The sequence below is a fragment of the Lithobates pipiens genome, unplaced genomic scaffold (genome assembly GCF_037356315.1).
Source record: "Lithobates pipiens isolate NorthernLeopardFrog02 unplaced genomic scaffold, aLitPip1_a1.2 Scaffold_27, whole genome shotgun sequence".
NCBI lineage: Eukaryota > Metazoa > Chordata > Amphibia > Anura > Ranidae > Lithobates > Lithobates pipiens.
Window position 1 is genome coordinate 135,987,986 of NW_027507788.1, and position 24,480 is coordinate 136,012,465.

General features: G+C 44.3%; 1 protein-coding gene across 1 annotated transcript in view; it reads left to right on the plus strand.

Moving 5' to 3' along the window:
* The first annotated feature begins 2,760 nt into the window (after window positions 1–2,760).
* Window positions 2,761–24,480, plus strand: part of LOC143934154 (ferritin heavy chain B-like) — a 31,723-nt gene continuing 10,003 nt past the window's right edge. Inside the window, exon 1 of the mRNA XM_077457520.1 lies at window positions 2,761–2,841. The gene's annotated coding sequence lies outside the window, so the exon portion shown is untranslated. The remainder of the gene's footprint in view (window positions 2,842–24,480) is intronic.

Below are 24,480 nucleotides of genomic sequence, written 5' to 3' on the forward strand. Positions count from 1 at the left end.
ATGAATGTTGCAGCCCCCTCCCCCCCCTTCTTATTTATACTTTCCTGAGACCCATCTTGATCCAGATATGTGCATAAGAACAGCGGCTCTGTGTATGAATGGACACACAGGGAGGGAGCCTGTCAAGAGGCTTGATACTGGAGGCACTCAATGGGGGGAGGAGCCAGGACCACCGGTGAAGAACCCAAAAAGAAGAGGATCGAGGCTGCTCAGTGTAAAACCACTGCACAGAGTAGGTAAGTATAACATGTTTGATGTTTTTTTAACCACTTCAGTCCCGAAAGGTTTACCCCCTTCATGACCAGGCCATTTTTTACGATACGGCACTGCGTTGCTTTAATTGACAATTGCACGGTCGTGCGAGACTGTACCCAAATAAAATTTTCTTTCTTTCCTACAAATAGAGCTTTCTTCTGGTGGTATTTGATCACCTCTGCGGTTTTTATTTTTTGTGCTATAAACAATAAAACCCAACAATTTTGGGGGGATAAAAACAATATTTTGTACTTTCTGCTATAAAAGTTACCCATTAAAAAATGTAAAAAATCTAATTTATTCCTTAATTTAGGCCAATATGTATTCTGCTACATATTTTTGGTAAAAATAAGTCCCAATAAGCGACGTTGTGGTGGACAAATCAGACACCTAACTGACACTTTTGATGGACCAGTGACACTAATACAGTGATCAGTGCTAAAATAAAATGCACTGTTACTGTACTAACGACACTGGTAGGGAAGGGGTTTACATCAGGGGTGATCAAAGGGTTAAGTGTGCTCCTAGGGAGTTCTTTCTAGCCTTGTGGAGGATGCTTTGACTAGAGGAAGACAGAGATCTGTGTTTCTGCTCAATTTCCCCCTCTCACAGATTGTAAACAAGGCAGACCGCTGTTCTGCCTCTCCTGACAATGATCGGCGGATCCTGCTGAGTCCAATCACAGTGGGAGCAGGTCACCGGCCACCCCATACTCTGTGCAAAAAATCATGTACATGTACGTGATTTCGCCCAGGAGGGCCCCCCTGCCACAGTATATCTGCATGGGGCGGTCCTTAACAGGTTAAATAAAAAATGATTTCCTTTAGAATTGCTTTAAATGCTCCATGGACAGGCAGCAAGACATTTGCCCATCCTCATGTGCCTAGCCAGTGCACAAGGAGACACTGCGACCTTCCTAAGTCAGAATAATGCCCTGTACACACGGTCGGAAATTCCGACTACAAAATCTGTCAGATACACACGGTCGCACAAAGTTGTCGGAAAATCCGATCGTTCAGAATGAGGTGACGTAAACCACGTACGACAAGACTAGAAAGAGGCCAGTAGCCAATAGCTTTCGTTTCATAATTCATTCTGAGCATGCGTGACACTTTGTCTGTCAGAATTGTCTACACACGATCGGAATTTAAACGATTGGATTTTGTTGTCAAACTTTGTGTGTCGGGAATTCAGACGGAAAAAGTCAGATGGAGCCCACACATGATCGGACAACATGATCCGATCGCACATTTTCTGTCTGAAAATCCGAGCGTGTGTACAGGGCATAAGTGTGGATGTGCGATTTGGTGATACAATAAGAAATGGGTGCCCTGTTGGTTACCAAATTAGACAGAATCTTGTAATGTGGCAAATGCATGCATTAAGCAACTATGATGTACCTCAGTGTCTTTGCACAGCAGACTTTTTCAACCTTCTCAACATGGAGAAATCCTTGAAATAACTTTCCGGTCCTAGGGAACCCTGCTAATATGTAGAGTCACTGGGAAGTATGTTGGTTAAGGGCAGTACACATGGGCTGAATATCGGGCCACATATAAAACCGGCTGACATTCGGCCTGTGCAAACAGAAGCCGGTCCAACAGAAGCTGGCCGTTCGGGCTTAGGGGGAACACAATAGCTCAGTGGGGGAGATCGCTGTACTAACATCTACCCGCTAGGCTGAGCTAAAAAAACAAAACAGTGTGTACTAGGCTTTACACTTGTGGTCATTGGGGAGAATCCCACTCTTAATGCCCTCTACACATGATAGGATTTTACAACAACAAAATCCATGGTATTTTTTCAGACGGATGTTGGTTCAAACTTGTCTTGCATACACACGGTCACACAAATGTTGTCGGAAATTCCAAACGTCAAGAACGCAGTGACGTACAACATGTACGACGAGCCGAGAAAAGTGAACTTCAATAGCCAGTGCTGCTCTTCTGCTTGATTCCCTTCATGTGTGGCACTTTGTGCTTCGGAATTGTGTACACACGATCAGAATTTCCGACAATGGATTTTGGTGTCGGAAAATTTGAGAAGCAGAACTCAAATTTTGTTTGATGGAAATTCCTATGGAAAATGTGTGATGGAGCCTACACATGGTCGGAATTTCCGACAACAAGGTCCTATCACACATTTTCCATTGGAAAATCCTATTGTGTGTACAGGGCATTACAGATAGCTAAAAAGATTATTGTTGTCAGTGGTTCCTCATCTGAGAGGGAGAAATTGCTCATTGCCCAAGGAACACCTGAGAACCTCTGGGGATCCCTGGTTGAGAAAGGTAACTAAAGTCTTTGTCCACCATTGACCAGCCATGGTGGTATGCCTTCATAGTACACAACTCAGCCTGACCCTTGTTCCTCATGAAGCACTTCACAAATATTACAGATTATTGCAGTGTTTACCACCCATGACTTTACTGAAAATAAATGCTGACTGCACAGAACCTTAGAAAATGCTGCCAAAATGAGATAAGAGATAAGCAATTCTACAGTATAACTGAACCTGGGTGAGATAAGGAGGGGTTGTGTCATTTTTACACTGAAGAAAACTGACATTGACTGAATGAAAAATAGGGTAAGCAAATTAGACACGCTTGTTTCTATATTTGACTTTTTTAATACTTTGTTGTATTCATATTCAGTACGCACTCTATAATAAATGACTTGTAATAGGAACTTTGTGGAGCGTTTTTTAGCCTTCTGATCTCATAGCTATACAGAAATAGTAAATAGTGCTCAGGGATTCGTATTGTTTTGTTTATTATACTGTTTTATATATTGTAGTGCAGATGATGAACCATTCACATCATTTCACGTCACTGAAGAAAGGTCATATACTTTACCACATACTAGGGGTCAGTAAGGCTTCACGCACAAAGCTGTACAAATTTTTACTGATCTTATAGACAAGCATCTTCTGGCACAAAAGTTCCTACATAAGACCCCTTTCACACTGGGGCGCTTTGCAGGCACTACAGCGCTAAGAAATAGCGCCTGCAAAGCGCCCTGAAAGAGCCAAAGCTGTCTCTCCAATGTGAAAGCCCCGAGGGTCAACTGGCAAGTCCTCCTGCTAGCAGCATCTTTGGGGCGGTGAAGGAGCAATGTGTATAACACTCCTCCACCACTCCTGGCTATTGCAACCAATGGGCAGTGTGGCTATACTGCCAGCAAAGCAGTGCTGCAGCAGCATTTGCAGTTGGTTTTAACCCTTTCTTGGCCGCTAGCGGGGGGTAAATGCACCCCACTAATGGCCAAATAGTGCCGCAAAATTGACTATAAAGCATGGCTAAAAATGTCGGCGCTTTACTGCCGATGCACCCACCGCCCCAGTGTAAAGGGACATTGTCGCCTCTCTCTCGCGCTCGCTGCAATAGGAAAATGTGTTTTTCCTATTGCAGCGAGTGTAAAATGTACAGTACCCTGCAGCCGAGAAGCAGCGAGATATGATCGCGCTGGAAACATTCTCGCGGCAGGTGCTGTAGCTGCCCTTGCGTCATATTTGGTCCGCCAGACCAGCATACAGACGAACGGTTTCCCGCTAGGAACTGGGTCCGGTGGAGTTCCGGTGGGAAGATTTAAAACATGTTCTATTTCTAAAGTCCATCGGATTTGTGGACAGCAAGCGTTCCGATGGAGCCCACATACGATCGAATTGTCTGATGGATTTGTTCCGTCGGACCTTTGCTGTCAAAAGGTCCGGTCGTGTGTACGTGGCATTAGTGCCTGCTCACACCAGAATGCAGTGTGCATTTCCCACACCATATTCAAAATGCACTGCAGTTGGAATCTGCAGCAGGTGTCATTGTTAAAGCGGTAGTAAACCCCGCTTGGTTATTTTTACCTACAGGTAAGCCTATAATAAGGCTTACCTGTAGGTAAAATGAATATCGTTTAGAAGATATTTACCCTGAATACAGCCAGTTACGTCACAGGCGCATTCGCTCTGAAGGTTCACTGTACCTTGCCGGTCCTTCAGAGCTTCGTGCCAGGACTGAGGGAGTGACATTATCACAGCTCCGGCCAATCACATAGCCGGAGCATGCGCACCTGGAAGAAAAACCGGGGGAAGATGTCAGTCCTTTCAGCAGTGATAGCACATCGCTGGAGGGATTCATTCCAAGGTGAGTATTTCATAATGTGCTAGCATGCGATGCATACTAGCACATTATTCCATTGTGTATAGTAAAGGACCCTGTGCTTATCCCACTGCCTTTCAAAAAGTGATCAATGCAAAATTGTTAACAAAACAATTAGTGATTAAAAAAAGAATGAATAAATAAATACATAGGTAAAGAAGGCTTAAACCCAATAAGTCCGAACACAGGCTTAGTATAGAATAAAAAAAAAAGGATTAGGGCTCTCCTCCAAAATACCATTATGTGTATACACAATACTTGAACAGTGTATCCAAATCAGTTTTAGCAAGAATTCACTAGTGATCCAACCAAAATAAAAATATTTCTACAAAAATAAAGTAAAGTCTTTGCTACAAACAAAATGAAGTCCATACAATATGTGACAGTTTCAAACAAATATCTTAGTATCCACACCCAAAGGGTTCATTCTTCAAGTGAATATGCTGTGTTTAAACCGTGTCTTGGACAAAATAGGAAAAAGGGTGCTTATAGAAGGAATCTTCTACCACATATAACACACGCCTATTACACTGTAAAAAATATTGTGCTGGGTCTACATCAAAAAAATGTGGCAACTATTTGCATCAGCTTTTTAAGTACTGTCAACTAAACGTATTTTTGTCTGATTCATTAGACTTTTCTTGTTTTCAACTTTCCTGTTTTAAGTAAAGTCAACTCGATTTTTTCGGTTTATAGACCATGGTGTTTTAAGTTAGGAATACATAAATTAACTTGTCTGGAGCCACAGTTTTAAGTAAAGGCAACATAATTTTTCCAGTTTTTAGACCATAGGTTTAAATAAAGCCTACTCAATAATTTCAGTTTATAGACCATAGGTTTTAAATACATAAATTAACTTGTCTGGAACCATAGTTTTAAGTGACATTAACTTATTTTTTTCCTTGTAACTTACTCAGTTTTTTTAAGTTTGGTAAAATTTTAATTCCAAATGCATTTGATATATATTTTAAGGTTTTTATATAATAATACTAATACAATAATATGTTTAAAAAAATAAATAAATAAAAGGAATAGCCTCATGAAAGAGGCTTTCAAAACAAATTAACATTTATTATTTATAAAGTGTTACATATGTAAAATTATTAACCACTTGAACCACTCAAATGACGAAAGGACGGTGCGGCTCTCATTCTGGAAGGACATCATAAGATGGCACCCCAGAAAGGCTGCTATCACTTGCCCTGGGGGGGGGGGGTGGATGGTGCGCAGCGCGGCCCAGTTCTTTAACCGTGTGATTGGCTGTGTCCAATCACAGCCGGTCACATAAATATGGAAGTGCCTCACTTCATATTGACAGAGTGTGTGGCGAGGAGTAGTGATGGCCGAATGGTTCACCCGGCGGTCGTTTCGCGGCGAATTTCGGCTGTTCGCGATTCGCCCGATCGGCGGACTATTGCCGCCGTTCGCCCGGCGGACTTCCGTGTTTTCTGTGAAAAAGAACTTTGACCTATGATGACACATCCATCATGGGGTACAGGACAGCCAATTGAGACATTACAGCACATGGACACTTGGACATTCCCCCTAACTTATAAATACACCCGATCCGGCGGCCATTTTACATTCTTTCTTCTGTCACTATAGGGAGAGGTTGCTGTGTGGAGCAGGGAGAGATTACAGTGACCCAAATCGCTAGCTATTTGGTACACAAAAGTTATTTTCAGGACTGGTATAGGTGTTAGGTGTATATAGGTTTGCTGTGCTACTGATTGTTGCAGCAGCCTGAGTGTCTTTTGTCAGTTTAGAGAAAGGGACAGGACGGTGTATGCTGCAGGGAGAGTCAGTTTAATCATTAGCTGTTACTATCAGGTCCACAAAAGTGCTTTTCCTGTAACCAGTTATTGTTCCAGCAGCCTCTGTTTTGTCAGTTTATATAGGGACAGGCAGGAAGCAGTGGGTGAGGCAGTGAGGGTCAGTTTAATCAGTAGCTGTTACTATCAGGTCCACAAAAGTGCTATTCCAGTAACCAGTTATTGTTCCAGCAGCCTCTGTTTTGTCAGTTTATATAGGGACAGGCAGGAAGCAGTGTGTGAGGCAGTGAGGGTCAGTTTAATCGGTAGCTGTTACTATATTAGGTCCACAAATGTTCTTTTCAGGACTGGTATCAGTGGTATGGTAATAGGCTTGTACACGTATAATATTCTTTCTTCCAAATATAGAAAGAATATTATACTTGACTGCTGCCCTTCTGCTGCAGTCTGCTAATCATTCACAACCTACTTGTTCCACAAAGGTACTTTATAAGGACTGGTAATAACCTGGTGTAGGGTGCTATAGTACATAGGGTTGAGTGAGGTACAGTCTGCTATTCTATAAGGACTGGTATAGGTCCACAATACATAGGGTTGAGGTGCACTACTGCTGACCGCTGCCCTATACTGCAGCAGTCCTTCATCAGTATAGGGACTGACGTACAGTCTGCTAATCAGTCACACACAACCTACTTGTTCCACAAAGGTCCTTATAAGGACTGGTAACTTGGTCTGTCTAGGGTTCTACAGTACATAGGGTTGAGTGAGGTACAGTCTGCTATTCTATAAGGACTGGTATAGGTCCACAATACATAGGGTTGAGGTGCACTACTGCTGACCGCTGCCCTATACTGCAGCAGTCCTTCATCAGTATAGGGACTGACGTACAGTCTGCTAATCAGTCACACACAACCTACTTGTTCCACAAAGGTCCTTATAAGGACTGGTAACTTGGTCTGTCTAGGGTGCTACAGTACATAGGGTTGAGTGAGGTACAGTCTGCTATTCTATAAGGACTGGTATAGGTCCACAATACATAGGGTTGAGGTGCACTACTGCTGACCGCTGCCCTATACTGCAGCAGTCCTTTATCAGTATAGGGACTGACGTACAGTCTGCTAATCATTCACAACCTACTTGTTTCACAAAGGTCCTTATAAGGACTGGTAAGGTATAGGGTACTACAGTACATAGGGTTGAGTGAGGTACAGTCTGCCATTCTATAAGGACTGGTATAGGTCCACAATACATAGGGTTGAGGTGCACTACTGCTGACTGACCGCTGCCCTATGCTGCAACAGTCCTTCATCGTTATAGGGACTGATGTACAGTCTGCTAATCACTCACACACAACCTACTTGTTCCACAAAGGTCCTTATAAGGACTGGTAAGGTATAGGGTACTACAGTACATAGGGTTGAGTGAGGTACAGTCTGCCATTCTATAAGGACTGGTATAGGTCCACAATACATAGGGTTGAGGTGCACTACTGCTGACTGAACGCTGCCCTATACTGCAGCAGTCCTTCATCGGTATAGGGACTGAGAGTTTTGTCACAGGGTCATTTAAAAAATGACAGGCAGAGGAAGAGGCAGGCCCTTCCGCAGGGGTGGTGGGGGTAGGGCAGGAGCAACAGCTTGAGCCAAAGTGGTAAGTTGCAGAAGGTGCATTCAATTACTTTAAAGGACGCACCAGACTTGGTTGAGTGGCTCGCTCAGCCTTACTCTTCTGCACCCTCCTCATCCTCTCGATCTACACCCTCTTCTTCACTCTCTGCTATGTGCACCCCCAAAGACACTACCGCCAACAACAACACCACCACCACCACCACATACCTTCCGCTTGAGTCACAGGAATTATTTTCCAATCCATATCAAGAGGATATTTCTGATGCGCAGCCACTCTTGGCATTGGATCAGGAAGAGGAGGTAGCAACAACCGCTACTCAGCAGTCTGACGACAGTACCCAGATCAGCCCAAGGAGAAGATTGGTCTCCGGTGTTGCTGCCTACTCCGAGATCTCTACTGATAGCGGTGGGGAAGGTGACGTTGATGATGACGTGTCTAGTGATGTCACGTGGGTGCCCACAAGAGAGGAAGAGGTGGGGAGTTCAGAGGGAGATATGGACCAGCAGATAGGGAGGAGAAGCAGGAATAACTTACATTGCACAGGAGGGACAAAGCAGACTGCAAATGTATCAGGAGCGAGTCATGGACCATGTACGGTCACATCTGGCGCTCCCAGGACACTGGCACATGGCTCCGCAGTGTGGGCTTTTTTTAACGTGTCCGCTGCTGACAATAGCGTTGCCATCTGCAATCTTTGCAGTCAACGCATTAGTCGCCCAACACTCACCTAGGGACGACCACCTTAAGAAGGCACATGAGCAGCCATCACCGAGCCGAGTCGGAGCAACGGAACACACAAAGCCACACTGCAGGCTCTCACCGTCCAGCCTCGTCTTCTACTTCTCCTTCTCCTCTCTCCTCACAATTGTTGTCACGGTCCCTACCGTGTATTTTGGACAGCCAGGTGTAGTCATGCCTCAAGTGGCTCTGGGTGGTATTGAACTCATGACTGCCAGTAGTTGTTCCCGTTACCTTACCTCTGAGCCACACCTCAGTTTTTTTCTGCCTGCTTTCCAGCCATGTCTAGTTTTGCATAAGTACTGTGGGCAATTCTGTTTGTACCTGTCACTCTTGGATCAGCTGTGGCAGGTTACCTAATCAGCTAGGGTATAAAACACTGCCTCACTCTGAGGGCTTTGTCAGTTCATTGTCTCTTGTTGCCAAAGGTTCCTGTGTTCCTGTGTTCCTGTGTTCCTGTGTTCCTGTGTTCCTGTGTTCCTGTGTTCCTGTGTTCCTGTGTTCCTGTGTTCCAAGACTGACCCCGGCTACCGACCCTGGCTTGTATATTTTACCTGGACAATCCTTTGGCAAATTCCTGTCAAGCCCCCGTGCACAGATTCACAGCCCAGGTAGCTTATCTGTTTGTTACTGTGGGCTGTGTTTATTTGCAAGGGTGAGCCTACATCTCTGCAACATGGACTCCAATCTAGGTAAGCCCTTACAATTGTCCTCCACTCCACCTTCCATCACGCCAAGCTCACGTTTTTCTGCAAAAAGGCAGGCTTCCGTGGGCCTAATGTTCGAGCGTAAAAAAATGATGACGCCGGATAACCCTCTTGCCCAACGGTTGACGGCTGGCTTGTCAGAACTGATAGCCCGCCAACTACTGCCATATAAACTGGTGGACTCGGAGGCCTTTTGCAAATTTGTGGCCATTGGAACACCACAATGAAAGGTCCCAGGAAGGAAGTATTTCTCAGAGAAGGGCATCCCAGTGCTATATGGCCATGTTCAGCGGCAAGTGAATGTATCTCTGGCACACAGTGTGGGTGCCAAGATACTTCTGATCACAGACACGTGGTCTAGCAAACACGGGCAGGGAAGGTATATCACTTTTACTGCTCACTGGGTGAACCTTTTGACGGCCGTCAAGCATGTAACCCGTGGCACCCATATAGATTTGGTTTTACCGCCACGGATTGCATGCACGCCTGACTCTTCTTCTCCTCCTCCTCCTACTTCATCCTCCTCCCTCTCCTCCTCGGCTGACTCCTCCTTTTCCACTGCTAGCGTCTCTTCCGCTGCGCCGCCCAAGCTCCCCAGAACCTATTTGACATGCCAGGTGAGACGTTGCCATGCCGTGCTGCGTCTGTTGTGCCTGGAAGCCAAGAGCCACACTGGCCCGGCACTCCTTTCAGCTTTGCGTTCACAGGCAGATCAGTGGCTAACACCGCTCAATTTGACAGTTGGTAAAGTGGTGTGTGACAACGGTGCCAATCTGCTTAGCGCATTGAAACAGGGAAAAATCACGCACGTGCCATGCATGGCACACGTCTTAAACTTGGTCGTGCAGCGATTCCTTGTCAAATACCCTGGGGTTCAGGACATCTTGCGGCAGGCAAGGAAAATCTCGGCCCATTTCAGAAGATCTTACATGGCCATGGCTCGCCTTGCTGACATTCAGCGGCGACACAATCTGCCGGTCAGACGTCTTATTTGCGATTGCCCGACGCGATGGAACTCAACCTTCTATATGCTTGATAGGCTGCTCCAGCAGAAACATGCAGTTAACGTCTACCTGTATGAACTCTGCGGCAAAACCGGTTCTGGGGAGCTGGGTTTTTTTTCACCGCGCCGGTGGCTGCTCATGCGCGACGCATGCAGGCATCTGCGGCCATTTGAGGAGATCACCAAACTGGTCAGTCGCAGCCATGGCGCCATCAGTGACATGGTACCTTATGCCTTCTTTATGGAGCGTGCATTGCGTCGTGTCATTGATCAAGCTGTGGAGGAGCAGGAGCGGGAAGATGAGGAAGTCGCAATGCTGGAGGAATTCCCAGGGGGGGCTACTCTATCTGAGACAAGTCAACAACAGGAGTCTGAAGAGGAGTCAGAGGAGGATGGTGCCGGGGCGGATGAGGAGGAGCAAGAAGAGCATGCTTTAAACCTTTCTGGGATCCCTGTTGTGCGTGGATGGGGAGAGGAGAATAAGGAGGACGACATTATCCTGGATGATGAGCAGGAGCCAGGCCACCACACCGCTTCCAGTTTAGTGCAAATGGGGGCCTTCATGCTCCAGTGTTTTAGGGACCCCCGTATAAAAAGCATAAGGGTCAAGGACCAGTACTGGGTGGCAACGTACTTAGACCCCCCGGTACAAACACAAAATGGCGGAAATGTTACCGCCGTCACAGAGGGCTGGCAGAATGGAGCACTTCCAGGCCTTGCTTCGAGAAATGCTGCATTCTGCTTTTGCGTGCGCTGGCAGAGGAGCAATTCCCACTCCCAGAGAAGGAGTTGCGGGTACCAATCCAACAGCGCCTGCAAGAAGAGGCCGGTTTGAAGATGTGTTGGTGACTTCGGATATGAGGTCATTCTTTCAGCCGACCCATCGACAGGTGTCATCCGGATCCAGCATTAGGGAACGCCTAGACCGTCAGGTGTCCGACTACATCGGGTTAACGGCCGATGTGGACGCTCTGAGGAGTGATGAACCCCTGGACTACTGGGTGGGCAGGCTTGACCTCTGGCCAGAGCTTGCCCAATTTGCAATCAAACTGTTGGCTTGCCCCTCATCCAGTGTCCTGTCCGAAAGGACATTCAGCGCAGCAGGGGGGATCGTGACCGATAAGCGTACTCGCCTAGCTCACAACAGTGTTAACTACCTCACATTTCTAAAAATGAATGAGGCATGGATCTCGGAGGAATTCAACACATGTGACCAGTAGACCATGTATATGTCTAGAAACAATTTTTTTAATCGAGCACAGAGACCTTCTTTCTTCACTTGGCTCACTTCCTTGTCCAAAAAAAGCACACCATACTATATACCCGTACCCTCCTCTTTGAAGAGGTTGAGCGGTGTCATATTTCTACTGGGGCTGCTTATTATGAGGGGCTCCCACCATCCCTGTGCTATGCTGACATCCTCCTGGGGCTGCTTATTATGAAGGGCTCCCACCATCCCTGTGCTATGCTCATTATGAGGGGCTCCCACCATCCCTGTGCTATGCTCATTATGAGGGGCTCCCACCATCCCTGTGCTATGCTCATTATGAGAGGCTCCCACCATACCTGTGCTATGCTGACTTCCTCCTGGGGCTGCTTACGGTGCAGGTGTCAGTGCTGTATATCACGGTGCTGATGTCAGTACTCTTTATTACGGTGCTGCTGTCAGTGCTGTATATCACGGTGCTGGTGTTAGTGCTTTATGTCACGCTGCTGATGTCAGTGCTCTCTATCACCGTGCTGTTGTCAGATGACTCTATCACGGTGCAGGTGTCAGTGCTGTATGTCACGCTGCTGATGTCAGTGCTCTCTATCACGGTGCTGCTGTCAGTGCTGCATTTCACGGTGCTGGTGTTAGTGCTTTATGTCACGCTGCTGATGTCAGTGCTCTCTATCACGGTGCTGTTGTCAGATGACTCTATCACGGTGCAGGTGTCATTGCTGTATGTCACGCTGCTGATGTCAGTGCTCTCTATCACGGTGCTGCTGTCAGTGCTGTATATCACGGTGCTGGTGTTAGTGCTTTATGTCACGCTGCTGATGTCAGTGCTCTCTATCACGGTGCTGCTGTCAGTGCTGTATATCACGGTGCTGGTGTTAGTGCTTTATGTCACACTGCTGATGTCAGTGCTCTCTATCACGGTGCTGTTGTCAGATGACTCTATCACGGTGCAGGTGTCATTGCTGTATGTCACGCTGCTGGTGATCATCTCCTGCACCCTCTTCTTTGCCTACCCTGGTCCCTGACCTTCCCTCTCCTCCATTGCCTTCATGCGCTCCACAGTCCTGAATTGTCACAACAATTTCCCATATAAAAAAAGAATGCTTGTAGTTGTCGATCCAAGATTCAGCTCATACATGTGTTATGTCATTGGCCATGTGGTGGGACTATGTTTGCACAGCTATTAATAATTTTGTGGCTGCAAATTTGACCTGTAGGTTTGCGAAGTTCGCCTCCCATTGAAGTCAATGGGGCCCGCCGCGAACGTTCCGGTTCGCGAACTATCGGCCGCGTTCGCGAAACGTCCCGTCAGAAGTTCATCCATCACTAGCGAGGAGTGCTGATCAGGGGCATCTCCTCACAGGGGAGACCTTGGCAGGTAATCAGTGCCCATCAGTGCCACCCATCAGTGCCTCCAATCAGTGTCGCCCATCAGTGGCACCTCTCAGTGCCGCATTTCAGTGCGGCATATTAGTGCCTCCTCATCAGTGCCACCTAATTAGTGCCACCTCATAAGTGCCCATCAGCGCAGCCTCATCAGCACACATCAGTGAAGGAGAAAAATTACCTATTTACAAAATTTACTGACAGAAACTAAGAAAACCTTTTTTTTTCAAAATGTTCAGCCTTTTTTTTTGTAAAAAATAAAAATCCCAGCAGTGATTAAATACCACCAAAAGAAAGCTCTATTTGTGTGAAGATAAAGATGAAAAAAATCATTTGGGTAGCGTGTTGCATGACTACGCAATTGTCATTCAAAATGTGACAGTGCTGAAAGCAAAAAATTGGCCTGGGCAGGAAGGGGGTAAAGCGGCATCAAATGTGAATGTAAACATCTTTTCTTTTTTTTTTTTAAAGAAGATAGAAAACAAATGCTTATTTTTCAGCTAAAAAATCAAACTGAAACACACACACACCTAACATACAGTATGGCTAGGTTCACACTGGTGTGATTGCAGATATCACATGTGATTCACACCGCATTCGTGTGCATATCACATGCAATGTCTGTGCGATACAGTTTGTATGGCTGAAATTGCATCGCACCAAAATAGTGCAGGACCCTTTTTTCCCCCGCACCTGAATCACATGTGAACACCCATGCGATGCTATTTTGGCAATCGCACTGCATTTTGCAATTTGTTTCGGGGTGTCGTTAAGATAAAATTGGCAACGCGGCAGATCGCATGGATGCCGGGAAACAGGATTCACTGCATTTTCTGCATTGCATAAGTGTGAACCAAGCTTATATCTGTAAAGAACATAGCACACAGAATCTATTAACTTTTTTAAGCTTTTTAGGAAAGTAATTTGCATTTTAAAGTGTGAACTGTTGAAGATAGATTTCCCACATCTAGCTCTAAAAAGATTTTCTAAAAAACTTCAAAAGGTATATTTTAAGTTTTTAGGGTAGCTCACGTTAAAAGCATAAATGAGTCCCATAAGAAAAACACATGCTTTGTGTATATCAGAGATTCCAATGAGAACCTCCCTCAATTACTATCCCCAAAGTGGTACTGTTTTCATCAGTAATTTTGTGGATAACAAAAATATTCAAGATCAACGTAGATAGGTCTTCATGGGTCCATAAGGCATCCTCATCATACAGGTCCAGTGGAGACAAAAAAAACAATACCCTGTACACACGCTTGGACATTCCGACTGCAAAATCCGTCGGATTTCTTCCGACGGATTTTGGCCCAAACTTGTCTTGCATACACACGGTCGCACAAAGTTGTCGGAAAATCCGATTGTTCAGAACGCGGTGACGTACAACACGTACGACGGGACTATAAACGGGCCAGTAGCCAATAGCTTTCGTCTCGTAATTTATTCTGAGCATGTGTGGCACTTTGTCCGTCAGAATTGTCTACACACTATCGGAATTTAAATGATCGGATTTTGTTGTTGGAGAATTTTAGATCCTGCTCTCAAACTTTGTGTGTCGGAAATTCAGACGGAAAAAGTCTAATGGAGCCCACACACGATCGGATTTTCCGACAACACGATCCGATTGCACATTTTCCCTCGGAAAGTCCGTGTATAGAGCGTAATAAGATAAAGACTAGAAAAAAATGTCACAGAGGGTGTAACACGGTCCTTTATTCCCACTAGCAATTTAATAGATTTATTTCATAAAATCCCAAAGTTAGATAAATAAATAATGATTCAATTCTTACAGCAATTCATTTCTTTAATATATATTTGTATACAGTATATAAATATTTAGGAAAAATGCATTTGTAAGCCCTTGTACACACGGTCGGAGATTCCGACGGAATGTGTCCGATCGGACCATTTTGTCGGATAATCCGAGTGTGTGTGGTCTCCATTGGACTGTTTCCGTCGGAGTATTCGACGGACCAAGTTTTCCAACTTGTCGGTAAAATTTTCTGACAACACGATCCGATCAGACTTTGTCCGATCATGTGTAGAGAATTCCGATCGGACAAAGTGCCACGCATGCTCAGATCAAATTCCTACACCAAAGCTATTGGCTACTAGTGTGAACATAGTCCTGTCGTAACGAAATAACGTCATCACGTTCTGAATGATCGGACATTCCAACAACTTTGTCCAACCGTGTGTATGCAACAGTTTCGGACAAAATCCGTCGGACAAAATCCGACGGATTTGGTTGTCAGAATGTCCGACCGTGTGTACAAGGGCTTAGACATCCACTTCTGTGAATTCAGGGGGAATTTAAATCTTGGGTACAACTGCCATTCCCAAAAGAAAGATTAAAAACGAGGGGAAGTATTTATGTGATATGTGAATAAAAATATATCATTTCTTTGCGCTGCGTTTGTGTTGAGTTGTGCCGCAAAAATGAACATGGGACAGCAGGCCGGAATTTTTTTTCAATAACTTTTGAAATAAGACAAGAAGACAAGTGTTTGGATAATAATGGCCGCGGTTGTTTATTATTGGTTTCAAAATGTTGTACATAACTCATCAATAAACTTAAAGCTAGCCCAGTCACTACGGCTCAGGCAGCAACACAAAATCCCCAAAAGGGGCATGTAGTACATATCACAACAAACTCATCCAATAAACTTAAAGCTAACCTAGTCACTACGGCTCAGGTAGCACATATTTGAACACTATAATTAAAATTCTTAATAACTTGTCCCCCTTTGCTGTTATAATTCAGTATTATTATCATTATATATTTTTTATTTTATTATTATTATTAATTTTTTTTTGCAAAGGTGACTTACCACATAACAACAACCGCGACAGAATAAATTAACATAACCATACAGAATTAAAATACAATTAAATACAAATTTATTTTATAGGGAGGGAGGGAGGGGAGAGAACACCACAGCTTTTCTTCTGAGGCGAATGAGCCCCCTCAGCGGAACCTCCTTTTTATAACCCCAAGAAAACTGGTTTAACCACTTCAGCTCCGGACCAATAAACACCTTAAGGACCAGAGGTCTTTTTGCAATTTCGCACTGCGCTGCTTTAACTGGTAATTGCGCGGTCATGCAATATTGCACCCAAACGAAATTTGCGTCCTTTTCTTCCCACAAATAGAGCTTTCTTTTGATGGTATTTGATTGCCTCTGCGATTTTTTTTTATTTTTTTTTTTTTTTTTTTGCGATATAAATGGAAAAAGAGTGAAAATTTTGAAAAAAAGATATTTTCTTCTTTTTGTTATAAGAAAAATCGAATAAACTAAATTTTAGTCATACATTGAGGGCAAAATTTATTCAGCCACATGTCTTTAGTAAAAAAAATGTCAATAAGCGTATATTTTTTGGTTTGCGCAAAAGTTATAGCGTCTACAAACTAGAGTACATTTTCTGGAATTTACACAGCATTTAATTTATGACTGCCGATCTCATTTCTTGAGGTGCTAAAATGGCAGGGCAGTACAAATCCCCCCCAAATGACCCCATTTTGGAAAGTAGACACCCCAAGGAAATTGCTGATGGGTATGTTGAGCCCATTGAATATTTATTTTTTTTGTCCTAAAGGATTGAATAATGACAAAAAAAAAAAATAAAAAATTTTTTTACAAAAAGTTGTCACTAAATGATATATTGCTCACACATGCCATGGTTATATGTGGAATTGCACCCCAAAATATATTCCGCTACTTCTCCCGAGTATGGGGATACCACATGTGTGGGACTTTTTGGGAGTCTAGTCGCGCACGGCACCCCGAAAACCAATCACCACCTTCAGGATTTCTAAGGGTGCAAATTTTTGATTTAACTCCTCACTACCTATCGCAGTTTCGAAGGCCATAAAATGCCAAAATAGCACAAAACCCCCCAAAATGACCCCATTTTGGAAAGTAGACACCCCAAGCTATTTACTGAGAGGCATGTTGAGTCCATGGAATATTTTATATTTTGCCACAAGTTGCGGGAATATTACAAACTTTTTTTTTTTGCACAAAGTTGTCACTAAATGATATATTGCTCACACATGCTATGGGCATATGTGAAATGACACCCCAAAATACATTCTGCTGCTTCTCCCGAGTACGGGGATACCACATGTGGGGGACTTTTTGGGAGCCTAGCCACGTACGGAACCTCAAAAACCAAGCACTGCCTTCCGGATTTAAATATAAAATGCTACCAAAAAACCTGTTAGCGATGGCAGGGATCAGGCCTGACTCTGCGATCGCTGCAGTTATGTGTTTAGTGTTTTGTAAGTGACAGTGATCGATCGATACTGCACTTGGGTGGGCTGGGCAGAGGGGCAAAACGCAGGTGCTAGCAGGTATCTGGGCTGATCCCGCTAACAATGCGTTTTTTTGGAACCCTAAACTGCTGGGGACGCTAGTATAGATCTGATCAGATCAGATATTGATCTGTTCAGATTCTATAGCACTACGGGAGGTGTATGCTTTGCGTGTGGGTGTTAGCGGTACTGGCACTAACCTAGCGCTGCCTGGGGCGACGCAGACCCTGACCCTAAAACCTAATTGATATCACCCGCCGGGTGATCAGGGGGTTAAACCTTTATTGGGTAATAAATGGTGGGTGCCCTGATGCTATAAAAAACAAACTAACCAGAGTCACCCGTAACACTTATACGGTGATCAGTGGTGAAAGGGTTAACTAGGGGCAATCAGGGGGTTCAAATTTTTATTAGGTAGTATATGGGGGTCCCTGGCGCTATATAAAAACCTGACGGGGAACCTAAATAACTAACTGGCTAACCAGCGTCACCAGTGACACTTATACTGTGATCGCTGGTGAAAGGGGGTGAAAGGGTTAACTAGCAGCAATCAGGGGGTTAAAACCATTATTGGGTAGTATATCGGGGTACCTAGCGCTATAAAAACCTGGCGGTGAACCTAAAAAAATAACTAGCTACCTAGCGACACATGCAGCGATCAGAAAAATGATCGCTTAGTGACACTGGCAAAAGGGGGTGAAAGGGTTAACTAGCGGCAATCAGGGGGTTAAAACCATTATTGGGTAGTATATCGGGGTACCTAGCGCTATAAAAACCTGGCGGTGAACCTAAAAAAATAACTAGCTACCTAGCGACTGTAGCGACACTAATGCAGCGATCAGAAAAACGATCGCTTAGTGACACTGGCAAAAGGGGGTGAAGGGGTTAACTAGCGGCAATCAGGGGGTTAAAACCATTATTGGGTAGTATATCGGGGTACCTAGCGATATAAAAACCTGGCGATGAACATAAAAAAATAACTAGCTACCTAGCGACACATGCAGCGATCAGAAAAATGATCGCTTAGTGACACTGGCAAAAGGGGGTGAAAGGGTTAACTCTAGGGGCAATCAGGGGGTTAAATCTTTATTGGGGGGTGATAGGGGGCTACCCTGGACCTAACACTAACTGTCCTGACAGTTTTTACTGTCACAACTGACACTGAATGCATTGATCAGTAAAGAAATGATCAATGCAATCAGTGACACTGTGACTGGGGGGGGAGGGGGGGCGGGGGGGGATCGGGGGGGGGGGGTTTGTGTGCCTGTGTGTACCTACATGTCAGTGTAGTGTTGGTGCACACTTACTATTAGTCTTCTCCTCGTAGTCCGGTCAAAAAGACCGCCCCGAGGAGAATGACATCACTTCCTCCTTCCTGTGTAAACAATACACAGTGGGAGGAAGCTTCTCATTGGCCAGGAGCGATCCAGAGGGGGTGGCCGAAAACCAACGGCCATCCCCTCATCACGGAGCGCTCCTGGAGCGAACCGGACCGTCGTATCCAACGGGAGGGGGTCCGATCGGACCCCCCACCCGCTGGAAGGCAGGCACGTACATCTACGTGATTGTGCCTGCCTGTGCCATTGTGTTGACGTACATTGGCAATACGGCGGTCCTGAAGTGGTTAAACCAGACCAGTTCTTCCCCGGCTTTTCACATGTCATGAAGAGAGGTCACCTGTACCCCTTCTCAAAACATGTGACTAACAGCTGTTTCCCGGCTGGCCACAGGCTCTGCGGGGGAACTTGAAACAGCTGATCCAGCCGCTCTCCCATGAGGAAAAGGGGGGACAAGAAACTGCCCTCTCCCTTTTCCTGTCATGGGACAGCAGGCCGGAATTTTTTTTCAATAACTTTTGAAATAAGACAAGAAGACAAGTGTTTGGATAATAATGGCCGCGGTTGTTTATTATTGGTTTCAAAATGTTGTACATAACTCATCAAAACTCATCAATAAACTTAAAGCTAGCCCAGTCACTACGGCTCAGGCAGCAACACAAAATCCCCAAAAGGGCAGGAGGACCTAAGGCCAACTGCCCACAGAACCCCAACCCGCGGCCATCTCAACACAGTAACTTAAATTTGCATTGAAAATATCCAAGCCAATATCAGACAGATGGATGCCATCCTGTCTGAAAAGGCCAGGGATACCCCCCTCCAGCTCAGTGTGCCTAAAGGATAGCATTCCCAATTTTGATAGCAACTTGGATACTGCCCTATTCACTCTCTTCCTGATTTTTTCAAAAGGACGTACAGAAGGATGAGAAAGCCAACTTATCCTCTGCACAATTTCTGAAAAAAACACTACTGAATTGGGAAATGACAACTGTCCTCTGTAAATCATCTCTAAACTGAAAAATAAGGTCTAAAATTTTAAAGTAACCAATATCATTACCACCTAGATGAATAATTAAGATATCCGGAGAGGGAAAATGAAGAAGAAGCTGAGAAATAAAAGAATTTAGGTCTGACCATAACATTCCCCTCTTTCCACACCAAAAAATCTTAAATTTAGAAGCATCCAATCCTAAATTACAAGTATAAACTCGCTGCTGAGCTCTCAAATTCGCCCAATAAATGAAGGAGTGTCCAATCATCCACACAATGCGAGTGTTACCTGAAATAAATCATAGCATTGCGTTAGGACGAATATAAAGCAAGTACCTATCTGACTTCCATCTACCAATTCGCTTAATAGATCTAACATCAAAACCCAGTCTAGCGGCCTCTGTTGCTGCTCCAATCCGAAAAGAATGTGACGTCAAATGTTCTTGATCTAAATTTAAGGCCTGTAAAAATCTCCTAAAAACGCATAAGAACTGATATTTAGTAAGGGGTAACCCTGATTCATGAATAAAAAACTTGGAAAACCCCAAAGGCCTAATTGAATAATATTGACGTAGTAGAGCCACCGGGCAAATGCTAGTACTCATACACATATCTAAAGTTAACCAATTACCTTTACCTACCTGATCCGTTTTGGATCGGCTAATTAAAATTTTTAATGAACTTTCAAAAATAACAACTTCAGACATGTGTATGTGAACCAGCTCAGATACCCTAAGCGCCGCAAAAAACATGACCGAAAAGGCTGCCCGAAAAAGAACCGACTCAAACTGAGAAAAACAAATTTTATCCGTCACGGAGCAAAGCTGACCCAGCACTAGAGAAGTGATGGGCTTCCTTGAATCAGGCCTAAAATTATTCCTTTTGTAACCTTTCAAAGCTTGTTTTATAGAGAAATACTGCATGCAAGACGGCATGTTATTTAGTTTCAAGAAAAAAGAAATTTCTGACAAAGTTTTATGTATGTACGACCAAGAATAAGTTTGTTCAAACAAAGAACCAAGAAACTTTAATAACAGTATTTCAGTATTTCGGACACCGAACCCAACGGTTCACCTAACTTGTTTAAAAATTCTTACATACATAAACCAAGCAGACTGATATCCTGCCCAAGTAGAAGGTGCCAAAGAATTGATAATAGAGACAGAAATGGGCCTTAGATCAGGTCCCATAAATTGATTGGACAGGAGTGTCCCACTTGATCCGCCTCCGGGAATAGCTTGAAAAAACGCTCCATCTGTGAACGAGACAACGCATCCGCCAAATCATTGTCCTTACCTGGTACATGTACAGCCTTCAACCATATATTCAAACTTAGGCATTTAAATATCAGGTATCTCAAAAGGACAATGACTGGCGGAGACTTAGATGTTAAACAATTAATAGCATACATCACTCCTTTATTATCTGTTCGTATCAAAATTCTTTTATTTTGGAAGAAAGCACCCCAAATTTCAAGTGCAACAATGATAGGAAATAGTTCCAAAACTACTATATTTTTAGTGTAACCCTTCATTACCCAAGAGACATGCCAGCGTTCAGCGCACCAATGCTTCTGCCAAATTGCGGCAAAGCCATGTGACCCTGCGGCATCAGTAAATAGAAGGAAATCAGAATCAAGAATGAAATCCTTCTGCCACAAAGCCCTGCCATTGAAATGAGAAAGAAACTGCCACCAAACTAGCAAGTCCTCTTTCATATCACTGGATAAACGCACATGAGAAAAGGGAGACTTTAAACCAGAAATAGCGATGTAAAATCTCCTGAAAAAATACCCTACCCACTGGCATGACCCTTGAAGCAAACGCCAGAAGGCCCAAAAGAGACTGTATCTCTTTCAAGCAGGCTTTTTTCTTCCTTACCAGTTTTAACAATAAAGAGCAAATTTTTTCAATTTTTCTTCAGGTAACCTAAACTCCATTAATTCAGTATCAATAATAATACCTAGAAATTCCAGACAAGTGGAAGGCCATATAGTCTTCTCATGAGCCAATGGGATACCAAAATGGTTGCAAACCTCATAAAATGTCTGTAATAAGTTAGCACAAATAAAAGAATCCTGAGGGCCTAAAAATAAAAAATCGTGTAGATAATGAATTAAAAATTGAGACCCGGAAACGGCAGAAACTACCCTAAAAATGAAGAGAGAGACTCAAAATAAAAACAAGACAAGGAACAACCCATAGGTAAACATTTATCAAAATAAAAGTTACCATTAAAGAAAAAACCAAGGGGATTAAAAGATGAAGGATTAATGGGAAGTAAGTGAAAAGCTGACTTGACATCCGCCTTAGCTAAAATAGCTCCCTTCCCCAATATTCTCAATTTAACTAAAGCATCTTCAAAAGAAGCATTTGAAACAGATGACATGCTCTCATCAATTTGGTCATTAAGGGAATCTCCTTTAGGAAAAGATAAGTGATGAATTAGTCTAAAAGAATTCTTTTCCTTTTTGGGCACTACACCCAAAGGGGAAATCCTGAAATTTTTAAACGGAGGGAAAGAAAAGGGGCCCGCCACCCTTCCTTCTAAGATTTCAAAATTAACCTTATCTAATACTACCTGGGGAAATTTAGATACCGATTTCAAATTCTTAACTAAAGTACAACCTTGACCCTGAAAGGAAGGCAAGAAAAACCATCCCTAAAACCTTCAATGAGAAGATGTGCTTTCAACTTGTCTGGATACACCTGAAGCCACGGGAGCATTTTTGCTATACTCACTGGTGTGTGTGCTTTTTGAAAAATTTCCAGCTTGCAAATTTGCTGCTGACATTTTTTTGAAACATTTTGAAACTGAGTGCGCTCCAGCACAAAAGGCGCATTCATGCTTGTATTTACATGAATTGGGCCATTTACACTGACTATCATTGAAGTTGAAACAAATTCCTCTTTTGTAACCGGACATGTGTTGAACTGTTGGTGCTGAAACCGGCCTTGCCACTGTTGGCCTCTGTGGCAGAAAAAGATTCAGCCAAAGGCCTACATCCTTAGCTCCCCGGTGCAATCTGGGATGAACTGATAATTTCTGACGAAATGCTTCATCATAATTAAACCACGCCACTCCACCAAAATTTTATATGCCTCAATTATAATATCTAAATGCTGAAATAAACCCGTACTTTTCTCAGGTGATTTTTCACAAAGCACACTTGCAAAAATACAAAATGCTTGCAACCAATTATTAAGGTTTTTTGCTATAGGTCTGCGTCTATCATCATCCTCTTTCTTCTCTGACTTATTAATGAAATCTTTAGCGGAAGGGAGAAGAGACAAAATATCCAAAAATTCCCCTCGCCAAATTTTTTCTTTAACAACTGGAGATAAATGATAACCTAACGGAGAAATATCACAGGGCATGGATTCCTTTAAACAAATTTCTGGCAAGTTCTGTGACCTAGCATTGCTATAAGAAATATTACTAAATTGTTCTAAAGGAATTGGTAAATCCTGGGCGCCATTAGCATTAATGCCACTAGGTGGCGACCAAACTCCCATAGCTGAAACATCAGAAGCTAAAACATTATTAATAGCTGGCTGACAAATCGACTTTTGACTGGCTAATTCCTTAGACACCTTTGTTAATAAGTCCACAACACTATTCAATAAAACATTAACAGAAGGATCAGTCATACCTGTATTACCTTGTTGTAAAGCAGGCTCACTATCATGCCCTGCTTCACTGATATTCAGCATTGACGGTTGCCTAGGAGATGCTTGACGCTGAGGAGAGGGAGACCACTCCCTCAGAGAGGTTGCTCCGCCTCCCGTACCGCCTTCGACCCTGCCCACTGCTTCAGTCAATGGAGCTCTGCCGCTCAGCTGGCCGCTCCGCCTACCCGCTCCAAGCCTTCCCCCGCCCGCCTGCCCTCTGCTATGGTCCTGAGAAGGACCAGCTCTTTTATGTACAGCGGGGCGCGTCGGGGTAGGAGAATAGCTCCGGCGGGGGTTGCGCTTTCATTTCGCCGCCCCATTCGACCGACCTGGGGCGGCGCTTCCTTGTTGACGCGACGTCCCCTCCTCCACACCTTCGGCATCCTCTTCACCCCGCAGCGACATCTCCCTGGCTTCCACCGCTGTCTGCTCTCTTCCTCTCTCCTCCGGACCCGGATAGCTGACAGGCGGTGTAGCTCCCACCGGAGCCTCTTGACACGCTGCGCGGGGTAATTCTAAGCACTGGCGAGTCCAGGCTTCTCCGCCGTCCTCTCCCGCCCGCTCTATCAGTCGTCGAAGAAGGCTCATCTTCTGGCCACAGAAGAGGCTGTTTGTTCAGGGAATAATCCCAGAGAGAACACCACAGCTTTTCTTCTGAGGCGAATGAGCCCCCTCAGCGGAACCTCCTTTTTATAACCCCAAGAAAACTGGTTTAAACCAGTTCTTCCCGGGCTTTTCACATGTCATGAAGAGAGGTCACCTGTACCCCTTCTCAAAACATGTGACTAACAGCTGTTTCCCCGCTGGCCACAGGCTCTGCGGGGGAACTTGAAACAGCTGATCCAGCCGCTCTCCCATGAGGAAAAGGGGGGGGCAAGAAACTGCCCTCTCCCTTTTCCTGTCATTTCTGACAATTTGGTTTTGAAGTTATTGCACATTAAATTTGATATTATGTGACCTAAAGCCCCGCCCATGTACCCCATGTTATTATATTTTAAAAACAAATATACCATTTGTTTGTGCCACTAAAACAAACATTTATGCCGGTTTAGTTTCAGATATTATAGTTGATGAAACCCCACCCACTTTGGACCCCATGTTATTAAAGTCGAGTTTCAGGCTTTTTATGTTTATTAAAAGTCAGCAGCTACAAAAAGTGTAGTTGCTGACTTTTAATAAACAGACTCACCTGTTCCACGGTCTAGTGATGCAGCCGAACGGAGTGTCGCTCCTCTCCCCCTCCTCTCTGCCGGCGCCTCCATTGCCACTCTGGGCACCCGGCCGTGACAGCTTTCGGCTTCACGG